The following is a 12,566-nucleotide window of genomic DNA, read 5'->3' on the forward strand; positions in this document are numbered from 1 at the left end:
ATTACAATTATTTCTCACGCGGAAAAAAGACAAAAGACTGAAAAAAGTAACTGTCACGCTCAATGCGTTACACTTGAGAGCCCTGAGTTTTTATGACTTTAATAAAAGCAAAACTTGTAAGCTGTATTTCGCCTACGAGCGTCTTTGCCGCGCAATGTTCCGGTCCAGCCACGACATTGTTTTCGGTGAAGTTTATATGTAGAATATATCATTCATTAATATTCAGGAATGCGTTTGGAATTTTCACGTTTACTGCTATCCAGTTTCAAACATTTGTTAAAAAAAAGTAATCAAAAGCAGTACGATATAATTTTCATTATTTCGATGAACTAATCAAAATACATTGCCTATTACATTTTAACAACTCGTAATCTGTAACATATTACATTTCAAAAGTAACTTTCCAACACTACCAAAGAATCCCAACATGGCTGTATTACGTTAAATTTTTTATTACCGTACAGCATAAGAAACTACCAGAATAACTGGTGTACAAATTTCCAATAACCAGTAGATGGCGCTGCACTCAACAATCACCAGTAAAGGCGTCCAGTTCAGTAAACCAAGCCTTGGTTCTTGAATTCAAAAAAGAAATAAAAATGAGAACTGAAATGGGATTGGTTATGTGATAGAAAATTAACTATACAAATAAAGTAATTAGTCATGTGTCTTTCTTCACTGGTATTAGTTTTAAAAAATCATAAAACTTGCAGTTTTGCCAATTCATGCAAATATAACTGTACAAGTTGCATCACAAATTTTGAGGAAAGATGCAAATGAAGTGTTTTTGGATGCAAAAAATAACTCCTTGAAACTGGGAAACATTAAAGAAATATTAAAAGCACTAAACTTTGTAATCCATTTTAATCGATGCCTAATACACTAGAAGAACATGGGTTTGTCTCATGATAGTACAGAGAGAGGAAAGAGAACGTGGCTTTGTTTTATAACAATGTCAGAAAATAGGAGAATGTGGGTCTGTTTCATAATAAGACAGACAGAGAGCCGGAGCGCGCGGGACTGTTTTGTAAAAACACAGACAGCAGGCGAAAATGGAAATTTGTTGTCTTGCTTTTTCTGTTGCCTTTCAACAATAACAGAAAGAGACCCGGTACGTTTTCTTCTAGGAGTGAATTGCCATAAAAAAATCTGTGACAGTGGATCATCAAAGCTTAGGAGGAGGTCCACAGATGTCTCCCACCTCTATGATGAGATCAAGAACTCCTTTTGCCCTCATATATAATTCTGCTGCCTGTATTCTGCAAAAAAAAATAAAAAATGGAGAAGACAGCATTTTTCATTTGTAACCTTCCTACACTGAGCTTAGACTGGCCCGACTATCCACTGTGACAAAAAGAAGAGTCCCCAATCCCTTGTATTATTATGTTAATTAAAGGTTCTTCCAATGACCTCATCTGTGCAGAATGGAATCAGCGGCCACTCAGGAGAACCTCTTTGCAGTGCTACATGTACATGCTGGTTTCTGCTGAGCTATTTGGAGAAAAATGAAATGAATGAATGAATGAATACCCCCACCCACCTATTTCATGTTTTAATAAGAAGTATACACAAATGTGTTATCACACACAGGCAGACACGCATACATACAGACTTGGTATCTATATCTTTATGAAGATTCTCCGTTCATTTCTATGGGCAAATAGAACCCAACTATGACGACCTTAACCCCCACCCATCCCTAAGAATAACCATAAGTAACCAAACAAAATACAAGTCTTTTGGTCTTTTTAGCTTTAGATTTGAGACAAAGTCTTATAAAATTGAGTTTGTCCTTGCGGGGTCCATTATTTGGTCAAAATAACAGGTTTTTATCACATTGTGGAGACATGGTCCCCACGGTTGGCGGAGGCAGTGCGATGCTCTGAGCAACGTTCTGCTGGGAAACCTTGGGTCTTGGCATTCATGTGGACGTTACTTTGACACGTTCCACCAACCTAAACACTGCTGAAGGCCAAGTACACCCCTTCATGGCAACAGTATTTCCCCCAATGGCAGACATGGTCCCCACAATGTAATATATACTTGACCCACACACATATAACACACATATAAAATATATGTTTTAGTGTATCCTATTTTTTTCTATATATCAAAGAGACCAAACTGTGATGGATAGGTAGCTAGATCAGAGCATTTTCAAAAGGGCCAACCTTGTGGGGTGTTACCAGTATGCTGTGGTCAGTGATACCAGAGGTGGTCCAAGGAAGTGAATTGGCGATGAGGTCTTGGGTGCCCAAAGCTCATTGATGTGCATGGGGAGTGAAGGTTAGCCTGTCTGGTCTGATCCCACAGGAGATTTACTGTAGGGCAAATTTCTGAAAACGTTAATGCTGGCTATGATAGAAAGATGTCAGAACACACAGTACATTGCATCGCACTGCGTATGGGGCCAGTAAGACCAGTCAGACCAGTTAGAGCTCCCATGCTGACCCCTGTCCACCGCCGAAAATGCATATAAGGGCACATGAGCATCAGAACTGGACCATGGAGCAAAGGAAGAAGGTGGCCTGGTGTGATGAGACATGTGCTCTATTACATCATGTGGACGGTCAGGTGCATATGACTCGTTTACTTGGGGAAGATATGGGACCAGGATGCATTACGGGAAGAAGGAAGGTTGGCGGAGGCAGTGCGATGCTCTGAGCAACGTTCTGCTGGGAAACCTTGGGTCTTGGCATTCATGTGGACGTTACTTTGACACGTTCCACCAACCTAAACACTGCTGAAGGCCAAGTACACCCCTTCATGGCAACAGTATTTCCCCCAATGGCAGTGGCCTCTTTCAATAGGATAATACGCTCTACCACACTCCGATAAATGCTCAGCAATGGCCTGAAGAACATTAGATAGAGTTCAAGGTGTTGACTTGGCCTCCAAATTCCCCAGATCTCAATTCTATTGAGCGTCTGAAGGATGTGCTGGACAATCAAGTCCGATCCATGGAGGCCCCACCTCCCAGTTTACAGGACTTAAATGATCTGCTGCTAATGTCTTAGTGCCAGATACCACAGGACACCTTCAGGCAATAGCGGAGCCAGAAATCATTGCGTGGGTAGGTCCATAGAAAATTAAGTAGGCCAGTCCAATAATAATTCACTTGGTGACATAATCGCACTACAGATTCAACTATGTATTTTTTTTCAGTTATTAAATGACCCGTGGCATTACTTTCACCAAATGAACAAAGAGAAAGAAAAATCTACAGTACATTTCTTCCGACTGACCGAACCACACACACACACATACCTGTCAGACATAATTGCTTTATCGTTCTGTATTATTTGCTGTGAATACCGATTGGGGCTGAGCTGCATCTGGGTGGGTCCAGGATGGTGGTGCCGACCGAGGTCCCCTTCAGAGGTCCGGTGAAGTGCCTGCCTCAGTGGCTCAGAGCTGTTGTGGCTTCACAAAGGGGACCTACAAAATATTTGGTAGGTGGTTTTAGTGTTATGGCTGATCAACACACATTGTATACTGTACACATCTTTGTATGTGTGTATATATAAATAACCCAACAGAGCAGGTGGCAGGTGTGTGCAAAACATGCATGCAGAAGGTCTGTCTCCCAGATACAAAGATTTTGAAGGAAACAGCTGTTTTAAAAGTGTTTGATAGATGGAAGAAAAAACAGGTAATTAGCCGCAGTAAATGAATGTTGAGGTTTTTCCTGCTGTTACATGCTGAACGCTTCACACACTGCACACACAGTGACTGGTAGCGTGTTACTTTGTTTGGCAGCTCAACAATGTTGTTTAGTAACATTGCAGAATTCCTTCCATTCGTTTCAGGTCAACGAGAAAAAACACATGAGAACCATTTTAGCGCAATCAGGAATGTTTAAGAAACATTTGAAATGGCTCAGCCATTTTGTGTACGGGATCTTTAAATAAATGTAAACACCTGTATTTGGTAACCATGGTGAGATAGGAAAGACTGGAAAGCACAGGATAGCAGTGAGCGGTGTGAGCTGTTTTGTGGGTTATTGCTAATTTGCACTTTATTTCCTTCTTATAGTGTGAATGATCATTCCTATGCAATCTAATTAGTATTTTACCCTATACTTACCTTAATGTCTATAACTTGTTCCATCACAGATCTGTTGTCATGGAGACAGCAACCATTTCACTTCCTCTTCATTTATTTACCATGGTCTGCTCTTGCTCTCGTTCTCCTTAATGCCTTCAGCTTTCTATTCCCTTTCTCCCTCCGGTCATGCCAGGCACAGCAGCAGATATAGCGGAGCATGGCGCTGAGAGTCAGAGCTCAGTAATAAATCAGTAAGAGGGGCCTTTATTGGCCGATTGGACGCCTGTTGGTTGACATGCAGGACCGTGGTCATGGCATCATTTAGACTCCTTGCTGCTGCCATGTCATTCCAGTGCTGCTTCCCCAGTCACTTCCCCATAGTGCAGGCCTGGGAACTGATCTTCCATGAAGGGCCAAATATGTCAGCCGTGCTCATTTTGCAAACATTATTTTTATGTCCCATGAAAAACAATAATAGACTTGTTAGATTTTTTTGGTAACACTTGTTATAGATGCTGTCATCTATAATGCACTATAGATACCTTCATAATGCATTATAATGACCGGTATAAGCATTAAGGATGCATTATGAAGGTATTATGGTGCCTTATAGATGCGAGCTTCATAAAGCATTCATAATGCATAATAAACATGGCTATAGTGTGATTCCTTTTTCTAAATATTTATAGCCGCGTTTATAATGCTTTATGAATGCGTTATAGTGTGTTATGAATGTGATTATAAATTCTTCCAGACATGGCATTCATAGGAAGCCTTACCAATTTTATCAAATTAAATGACTTATTGTCACATCACTAGAACAAGAGAGTCTTGGGTATAGAATTTCCCATAAGCAGTGAAACACACTTAATGTACAACAGTTGGTACTAAACATACGTATTACCACATCAGAGACAGGAATCCGATCTGTGCGGGGAAACCCCATTGGATTTCAAGTCCAACACCTTAAACTCTCGGCCACCATGACTATGAAGTTCCTGTTGTATTTCCCATACCAGCAGTCGGGGGTAAAACCAGAAATCTGTACTGCTTTTTGTATTATTATTATTATTATTATTATTATTATTAGTAGTATTATTATAATCATCACCACCATCATTATTATTATCATCAATAATAATAATGCTAATAATAATAATTCCAAGAAAGATTTGAGAGCAAACATCTCTTCATCTTCCTATACTTGAACAATAAACTTTTTTCTTTTTTCTCTCTCCATTGTAATGATTGCACAGGCTAGTGAAAATAGCTCTGCAAGCCAGATATGGCCCACAGGCTGAGGTCTGCCATAGAGTGATGCCTATTGGAGTGTGCGTCTGAGGAGTATGAGGAGAGAGTGATATGTTGACGAGAGGTGGGCGCCCCCACAGCCTGCTGTCTGTCACGACAGGGGTTAATGACATGAGGCGGGGAGTCCCTGTGTACTGTACCGAGGGGCCCTGCAGGTGCTACCAGGCATCCCAGGCGATGTCTGACACGGAGGAGGATCAGAGGAGCTGCCTTATGTGGGCTCTGACCTCTAATCCTGCAAGTGTTGGCGGGTTCTGTAGTATCGTTATGTAATGTAGTTTTTTGGCGTGTATTTTGGAATACACATATTATGCAGGTTCCTGGTGCTTCAAATAGTGCTCCACATAAACCAGTACTCTATTCAGATCAGTAATTCAAAGAAAAGTGACAAAGGGTGAGAACAGTTCACTTTTTAGAGGGAAACTAGCATTCCCTCTAACGTCATAACAAGAAGGCAAGCTTGACCATTTTTTTCTGTGTTTGATATTAAGATTATGGAGGAATGATAAATCTCAGTTTTCTTTGTACAGCAAAGGGATGATAGCCTCCCATCTCCCTGGTTGCCAGTTTACCACAACAACCTGTTGTCACCGTGACCACCGATGGAGAGAAAGTTCAGCAAGATCCTGAGTCACACAAAAACGTGTGGGTTGTCTCGCACAATTAAATGCACACTTCCCTGGAACACTGACAGAAGGAATGAAATGGACTCTCTGGCTGATCCAGGTCAAGTATTTTCATCGGTACCTGATGGGCATTTTCATCTCCTGCTTGTTAAACTTCCACTATTATCATTTTTTACCCATTTATATTTCCAATCCATTTTGGAATCTGAACGCTAAAACGTGGTAATAACATTGTCCATTAAAATTAAAGCAGTTACTGTAAAGCACAACTGTCAGTGTGTTTGTAACAATATTTTTTTATATTAATTTGTGTTTGTTAGTAACTATATTTTATGAAGGTGGCAGGGTGACTAGGCTGTATAAATACCGATCCACTCTTGATCATCCACATAGGCATTCCTGGTATGAAGGACACTACCCCTGCAGGAGGAGTTTCTGTAAATGACAACATGGTTAGAGCACAGCATATTGTGTGGTTCCTGTACGACAAGCCAGGATCTTGCTGCTTCTTTCTGAGATAGATGTTTTATAATCGTTTGGCATGAATTTCATTTCAAACATTCCTCTGTGCCGTCTCTCACGCATCTGGCGTGACACTCACGCTTTTAGACTCTCATCCTCATGCAATAAATCGTGTGACAAATCCATATTATTCCATTATAAACCTAAAATTTGCTACATTGGAAACGTCGGGGCAGTTTTCGGGGCACTCTTACATACATGTAAATGTATATGCATGTATGTACAGACTTTTGCAGAAAATCTTACGCCAGCCAGCTGACCAAAGTTGGCAAAGCTGACCCTTAGTGGATTCTGCCAGCCTGGAACCCAAAACTTATATAAAGTGTCCCATGAATCGGACAGAGCATCCATGCTCCACTGACGAAGAGGAAGAAATTAGTCTTTCATAATTACTCTTGTACTTCTTTTGTACTTTGGTGGTTCTTTATATATGGAAGACAGGTGTGAAAACAAGAGAGAGACAGACAGAGAAAGGCAGGTATCCATCTGTGTAGTTATGACAGTCCAGCATCCAGCTCCCGTCACAACCTAAAGAAAACAATGTTTGAAACTCATAACTCATGGTTGTTTGTCAGCCTGAGGCTGTATTTGTCTGTCAGTCTGAAGCTGTATTTCTGTTAACTTCAATTTTAATCTGAAGCTGTGTAGAAGCTCCCTCGGTTTTACGATCCGAAGAACAATTATAACCCTGACTGAGCAAAGCAGGCAGAGGAAATGACTGATACTGGGATAGAGAGAGGGGAATGTGCCAATGTGCCACGGTGGATGTCGGGGGAATGGGAAATGGAGCTGGTTTCTTTATCATTTAGTTCAGGGAGCCCCTCTGCAATATTCCCCCGGCTCATTCTGCCGCACAGTTTAAACGCTTGCCCCCCCCCCGTACTATCTCAGGATTTGTTGATGGTCTGAGCCAGACATGAAGTACCCATTATAAAGTGTATGTAATTACTACAAAAATGTACATCATATGTGCTCCTGCGGGGGGCGGCATGGTGGTGCAGTGGTTAGCACTGTCGCCTCACACCTCTGGGTCCCAGGTTCGAGTCTCCGCCTGGGTCACATGTGTGTGGAGTTTGCATGTTCTCCCCATGTCATCGTGGGGTTTCCTCCGGGTACTCCGGTTTCCCCCCACCGTCCAAAAACATGCTGAGGCTAATTGGAGTTACTGAATTGCCTGCAGGAGTGCATGTGTGAGTGAATGGTGTGTCCTGTGATGTTCCTTGCTTTGTGCCCATAGGCTCCGGACTCCCCACGACCCAGAAGGATAAGCGGTTTGGACAATGGATGGATGGATGGATGGATGGATTATAGACCCATTGTATGGAACTGATCACAAAAGCCAGAGCTTATAATGTAAGCCAGTGACGGTCTTAAGTGAGAAAAATGGCAGAGACAATGATATATAATAACACGTCTTTATTCAGCTACCCACGGGACAGGAGTGCCAACCAACAGGTGGTCGCCTATTCTCAGTTATTCTCCTTATGACACCAAGATCTGCAGAATTTAGCAGACAATTATAGCGTATAAAACAAGCTGAACAAAACAGCCACAACAACGAAAACGTTGTGTAAATTTTGGTGCAAATTAAAATATCGAATGAGTCCCATTAGACAGCTAACAAAGGCCGCTGTGTACGGAGTAGCTTAATACTTAAACGACATTTTGCAGTAAAATACTGCTTTTGGTTTAGGTTACATCTAACATTAACATTATTGAATCTGTCCATTTATGCAGCAAAATCCAGTTTCCAGGCTGTGCTGTTCAGAATCTCAGGTTATCACATTCTTCTTGATTCACACATTCTGGAATTTTCCATTTTCTGGAAAATATAAATGTACTTGGGCCCTCAGGTATAATATTTTGTTGTGCCTCACACTGTTCAAATTCCTATTCTTGGTTTTTTATTTACAGTCATGATTATTGGACTTTGCAATCAGAAAGACCTGATTTGCATATTATATGAGAATGCAGCTCCTTTGCTTTGACTATTTATTGTTATTTGCAGCCAGAAAATGGGTTGGATCTCAGGTTTCTGCACTTATGTAGATTTACAAGACAGTTCAGAAAGAAAATGTGCGTGTGCCAGTTTTGATAAATCTGAATTTTTTCTTGTGATGAGATTTAGGCAAAGTTTGATAAATGAAGCCCCAGGAATCAAATACCACAACATTGTGAGTAGTTAAAGTTCATGACTCACCATGAGAGCAAGAAAATCATTACATGAAATGCTCCTTATTTGAGATGGAGCTTGTCAGATTTATAGGCACTAACACGGCATGTTTAACAGTGTACTTTTGCAGTCAAATCGGCAATTGACACTTGGAAGAAATTAATGTTGCCACGGGTGACAGTTCAGGTGGTGAACCTGTATTACAGGCCAGACAAGCACTTGCATGCTTGTTTCAGAGAAGTGCATTTTGGGAATCCTGGGTGACAAGCTGATGGACACCATGACCGGAATCATCACACTGGATGCAAAATTATTATGCATATTTCGCACATATTTAACAGCTGGCTCATTAAAACAAATAAACCGAGACATACAAAAGAAAGAATTATGAAAACAATTTGTATAAATGCACAACATTTGATAGAAAGGGAATTCAGGATAACTTTGGAAAAATAAATATTGATTATTCAAATAGTGAACAAAATTGGTGTATTTATATCTACATTCTGCATTATAAAACTTGTATATGAAGCCTAAAAAGCACTTCTGCTTTAACTGTGTGATCAGTCTTGAAAAGAAAGCAGAAATACCCTCGAATAGTAGATGTAAATCTATTTTTAGTAGTACTTGTTTTTCCCACTGGCACTGGAAGGCAGCCATGTTTGTAAAAGGTCCCTCGGGTGATTTGCCAGTGATCTTCCTCAGATGTTTTCTAAAATTGATTTCAAAATACATAATACTGATATGTAATATTTGGTATGTTTAAAAATGGTAACTAAATGGTATAGGTCCTTTTCATACTGGGATAGATAGATAGATAGATAGATAGATAGATAGATAGATAGATAGATAGATAGATAGATAGATAGATAGATAGATAGATAGATAGATAGATAGATAGATAGATACTCCACATATTATCAGCAATATACAATTATAACAATTCAGCTATAATTTTACAATACAATCAGTACAATACAAAAACAGTACAATACTACACACATGAGGTGTTATGGTAAATGGTATACATGCCAGTGAATGGTAAATGGTATACATGCCGGTGAATGGTAAATGGTATACATGCCAGTGAATGGTAAATGGTATACATGCCAGTGAATGGTAAATGGTATACATGCCAGTATTGTGTGAGGAGGGGGTTAAAGGAAGGGGCTTAGCGTCCAGCTAGCTATGGGGAAAGAACGGTGTGTGAAATTAAACAAAGTGGTGGAGGGGAGAGCAGCTGCTGCTCTGGTGTAGTTTTTACGTTCCTCTTATGTCTGAGGACATGGTGGCGGCATTTAGAGGCAGCTGTGCAGGAGCCATGTGTGGAGCTGCTTTTAGACAGGAGCTGTCAGATGGATGCAGAACCCCGGCAACATTAATCTTCTTAGGCAGGAAAGGTGTCCTCCTCTTCAGCTCTGCATTGCCATGAATGAAGCGAGACCAAGGTTTCGCCAGGCCTAATTTCTGTGTTTTATTCATTGCCTTTTCTAGGCTGACGTGCTATTTTTATGCAGCTGTCTATGTTATGAAATTGCTGACGGTAGAAACTGTGCTGATGGATGCCGTGATTCAAGCAGGCAAGCTTCCGGAAATCAGGCACTGTCCCCGAGGTGCGGCATGCTGCAGGGCACACAGCTGCGGCAGTGCCGGCCGTAGGCAAGTGCTGGTGTGTGTCCCATCATGCAGTGCGCAGATACTATGCAGTGGCTCATGGTTTAGTAAACAGCTCCAAGTACACAGAAGAACAGTAATTTGCTGAAGATAATCCAACACAGAGATCATTCTCTCTCTCTAAATACCGCTCTTGTGTTACTGTTCGACATTTATTTCAAATTTTTTCCCCTATTAAACTGTCTGAGAAAATAACATGTGTTTGCATACATTTGAATACATGTACATGTGTATGCATTAACAATGCTTGTGTTGGAGTTTATGTGCCTGAATTTCGTTATGAGACAGACAGATACTGATGCAGTTTTGTGCTACTTTTTCCTCATTCATGCTTGTTCTTTGTCTATTTAACAGCCCACAGAGAATATCCATGCGGATAATCAACACGCCGGGAAACAGTAAATAAGTTAAAAGCACATTTCTTCTGCCGACACAGTATTACTTGGCAGGGAACTTTCAAACAGCATAAATTCTGGATTTATATCACGTATAAATGAATCGATAAAGTATCTGCCTTAGCATAGATTGATTCTATTCAGGGGATCCCTCTGCCCTTATTGTGAGGCATGCTGGTTGACCACAACCCTGAATAAGCAGCTATTGCATCACTGGAATGAGTTCATAAGGAAAACTGAGTGACACTGGAAAGGCAATCTTCATTATCTATTAGCGTTAAAGGCAACATGCAGCTTGACGGGCTCTATTTGGGATCGGAAGGTGTAAGCTCCAACCTCGGCACAATATTCACATGTCTTTGGGCCCTTGAGCTACACCCTTAACCCCCAGCTCCATGGGCACCGCTGCAGGTGGCTGCCAAGCTCGCTCTCACCTATAGATGCATCATGGAGAGCAAGATAGCATAAGCAGGATGCGCATTCCCCCACTGGGATCCTGCTTTATCTATTTTGTTTGTGGGGAAGTCTTGGCAGCTGCTGAATGATTTTTAATTGAGCAAGAATATATAAGACATAACAGACTTGAGTAGATGCCACGTAGTTTCAAAGCAAGCATTTAAAACATATACAGCTCTTGCCCTCACCAAGCACCATGAAGAAAGCGTTCCTTAAGGAACCCCGAGTGAACAGAGCCGTCATAATCACCAAGCACCATGGAGAAAGCGTTCCTTAAGGAACCACGATGGTACACAGCCGTCATAATCACCAAGCACCATGGAGAAAGCGTTCCTTAAGGAACCACGATGGTACACAGCTGTCATAATCACCGAGCACCATGGAGAAAGCGTTCCTTAAGGAACCACGAGTGAACACAGCCATCATAATCACCAAGCACCATGGAGAAAGCGTTCCTTAAGGAACCACGATGGTACACAGCCATCATAATCACCAAACACCATGGAGAAAGCGTTCCTTAAGGAACCACGATGGTACACAGCCGTCATAATCACCAAGCACCATGGAGAAAGCGTTCCTTAAGGAACCACGATGGTACACAGCCGTCATAATCACCGAGCACCATGGAGAAAGCGTTCCTTAAGGAACCACGAGTGAACACAGCCGTCATAATCACCAAGCACCATGGAGAAAGCGTTCCTTAAGGAACCACGATGGTACACAGCCATCATAATCACCAAGCACCATGGAGAAAGCATTCCTTAAGGAACCACGAGTGAACACAGCCGTCATAATCACCAAGCACCATGGAGAAAGCGTTCCTTAAGGAACCACGATGGTACACAGCCATCATAATCACCAAGCACCATGGAGAAAGCATTCCTTAAGGAACCACGAGTGAACACAGCCGTCATAATCACGGTCCTGTATTTGGTACTAGACAACCGTTGTTTATTTTGTTCTTGATCGTGTAAGTATGCTGCTTCTGTATGCAAAAAAAGCATGTTGGGAGATGGAGGGAAACCAGAGCACAGAGGGAGAGAGTGGGAGAGAGTGTGTGGGAGACATGGGGAGAGAGAGAAAGATAGAGTGAGAGAGAGCGAGAGAGCAGCAGGGAGCACTTGCAGTGGAAGATCTGGCTTTGTTCTGAGGAGAGCTGTCCGGAGGGAAGGTTCTGGAATTAGAGACCGCTGTAGATCTGATGAATGGATATTTGTAATTCACACAAAAAACTATAAAAGAAAAGAAACCACTTTTTTGGGGACTTGTAACTTCTACTAATTTCACACCTGCTTCATTCAGTTTGTGAAGTAGAACTCTAAGAGTTCTGGTAAGCCCTGAGTCACTCTCTGCCGACGTGAA

The 12,566-nt window shown here is 41.5% G+C and overlaps 1 long non-coding RNA gene across 1 annotated transcript; it reads right to left on the reverse strand.

Annotated features, from left to right (window-relative positions):
* Positions 1 to 484: 484 nt before the first annotated feature.
* LOC125712779 (uncharacterized) lies at positions 485 to 3,424 on the reverse strand. The gene is made up of 3 exons (XR_007383395.1): positions 3,268 to 3,424; positions 2,172 to 2,321; positions 485 to 1,491 (listed from the first exon to the last, which is right to left on the reverse strand). It is a non-coding gene; the product is annotated as an uncharacterized LOC125712779 (long non-coding RNA).
* Between the last annotated feature and the right edge of the window lie 9,142 nt (positions 3,425 to 12,566).

Source organism: Brienomyrus brachyistius, chromosome 18, assembly GCF_023856365.1.
Source record: "Brienomyrus brachyistius isolate T26 chromosome 18, BBRACH_0.4, whole genome shotgun sequence".
NCBI lineage: Eukaryota > Metazoa > Chordata > Actinopteri > Osteoglossiformes > Mormyridae > Brienomyrus > Brienomyrus brachyistius.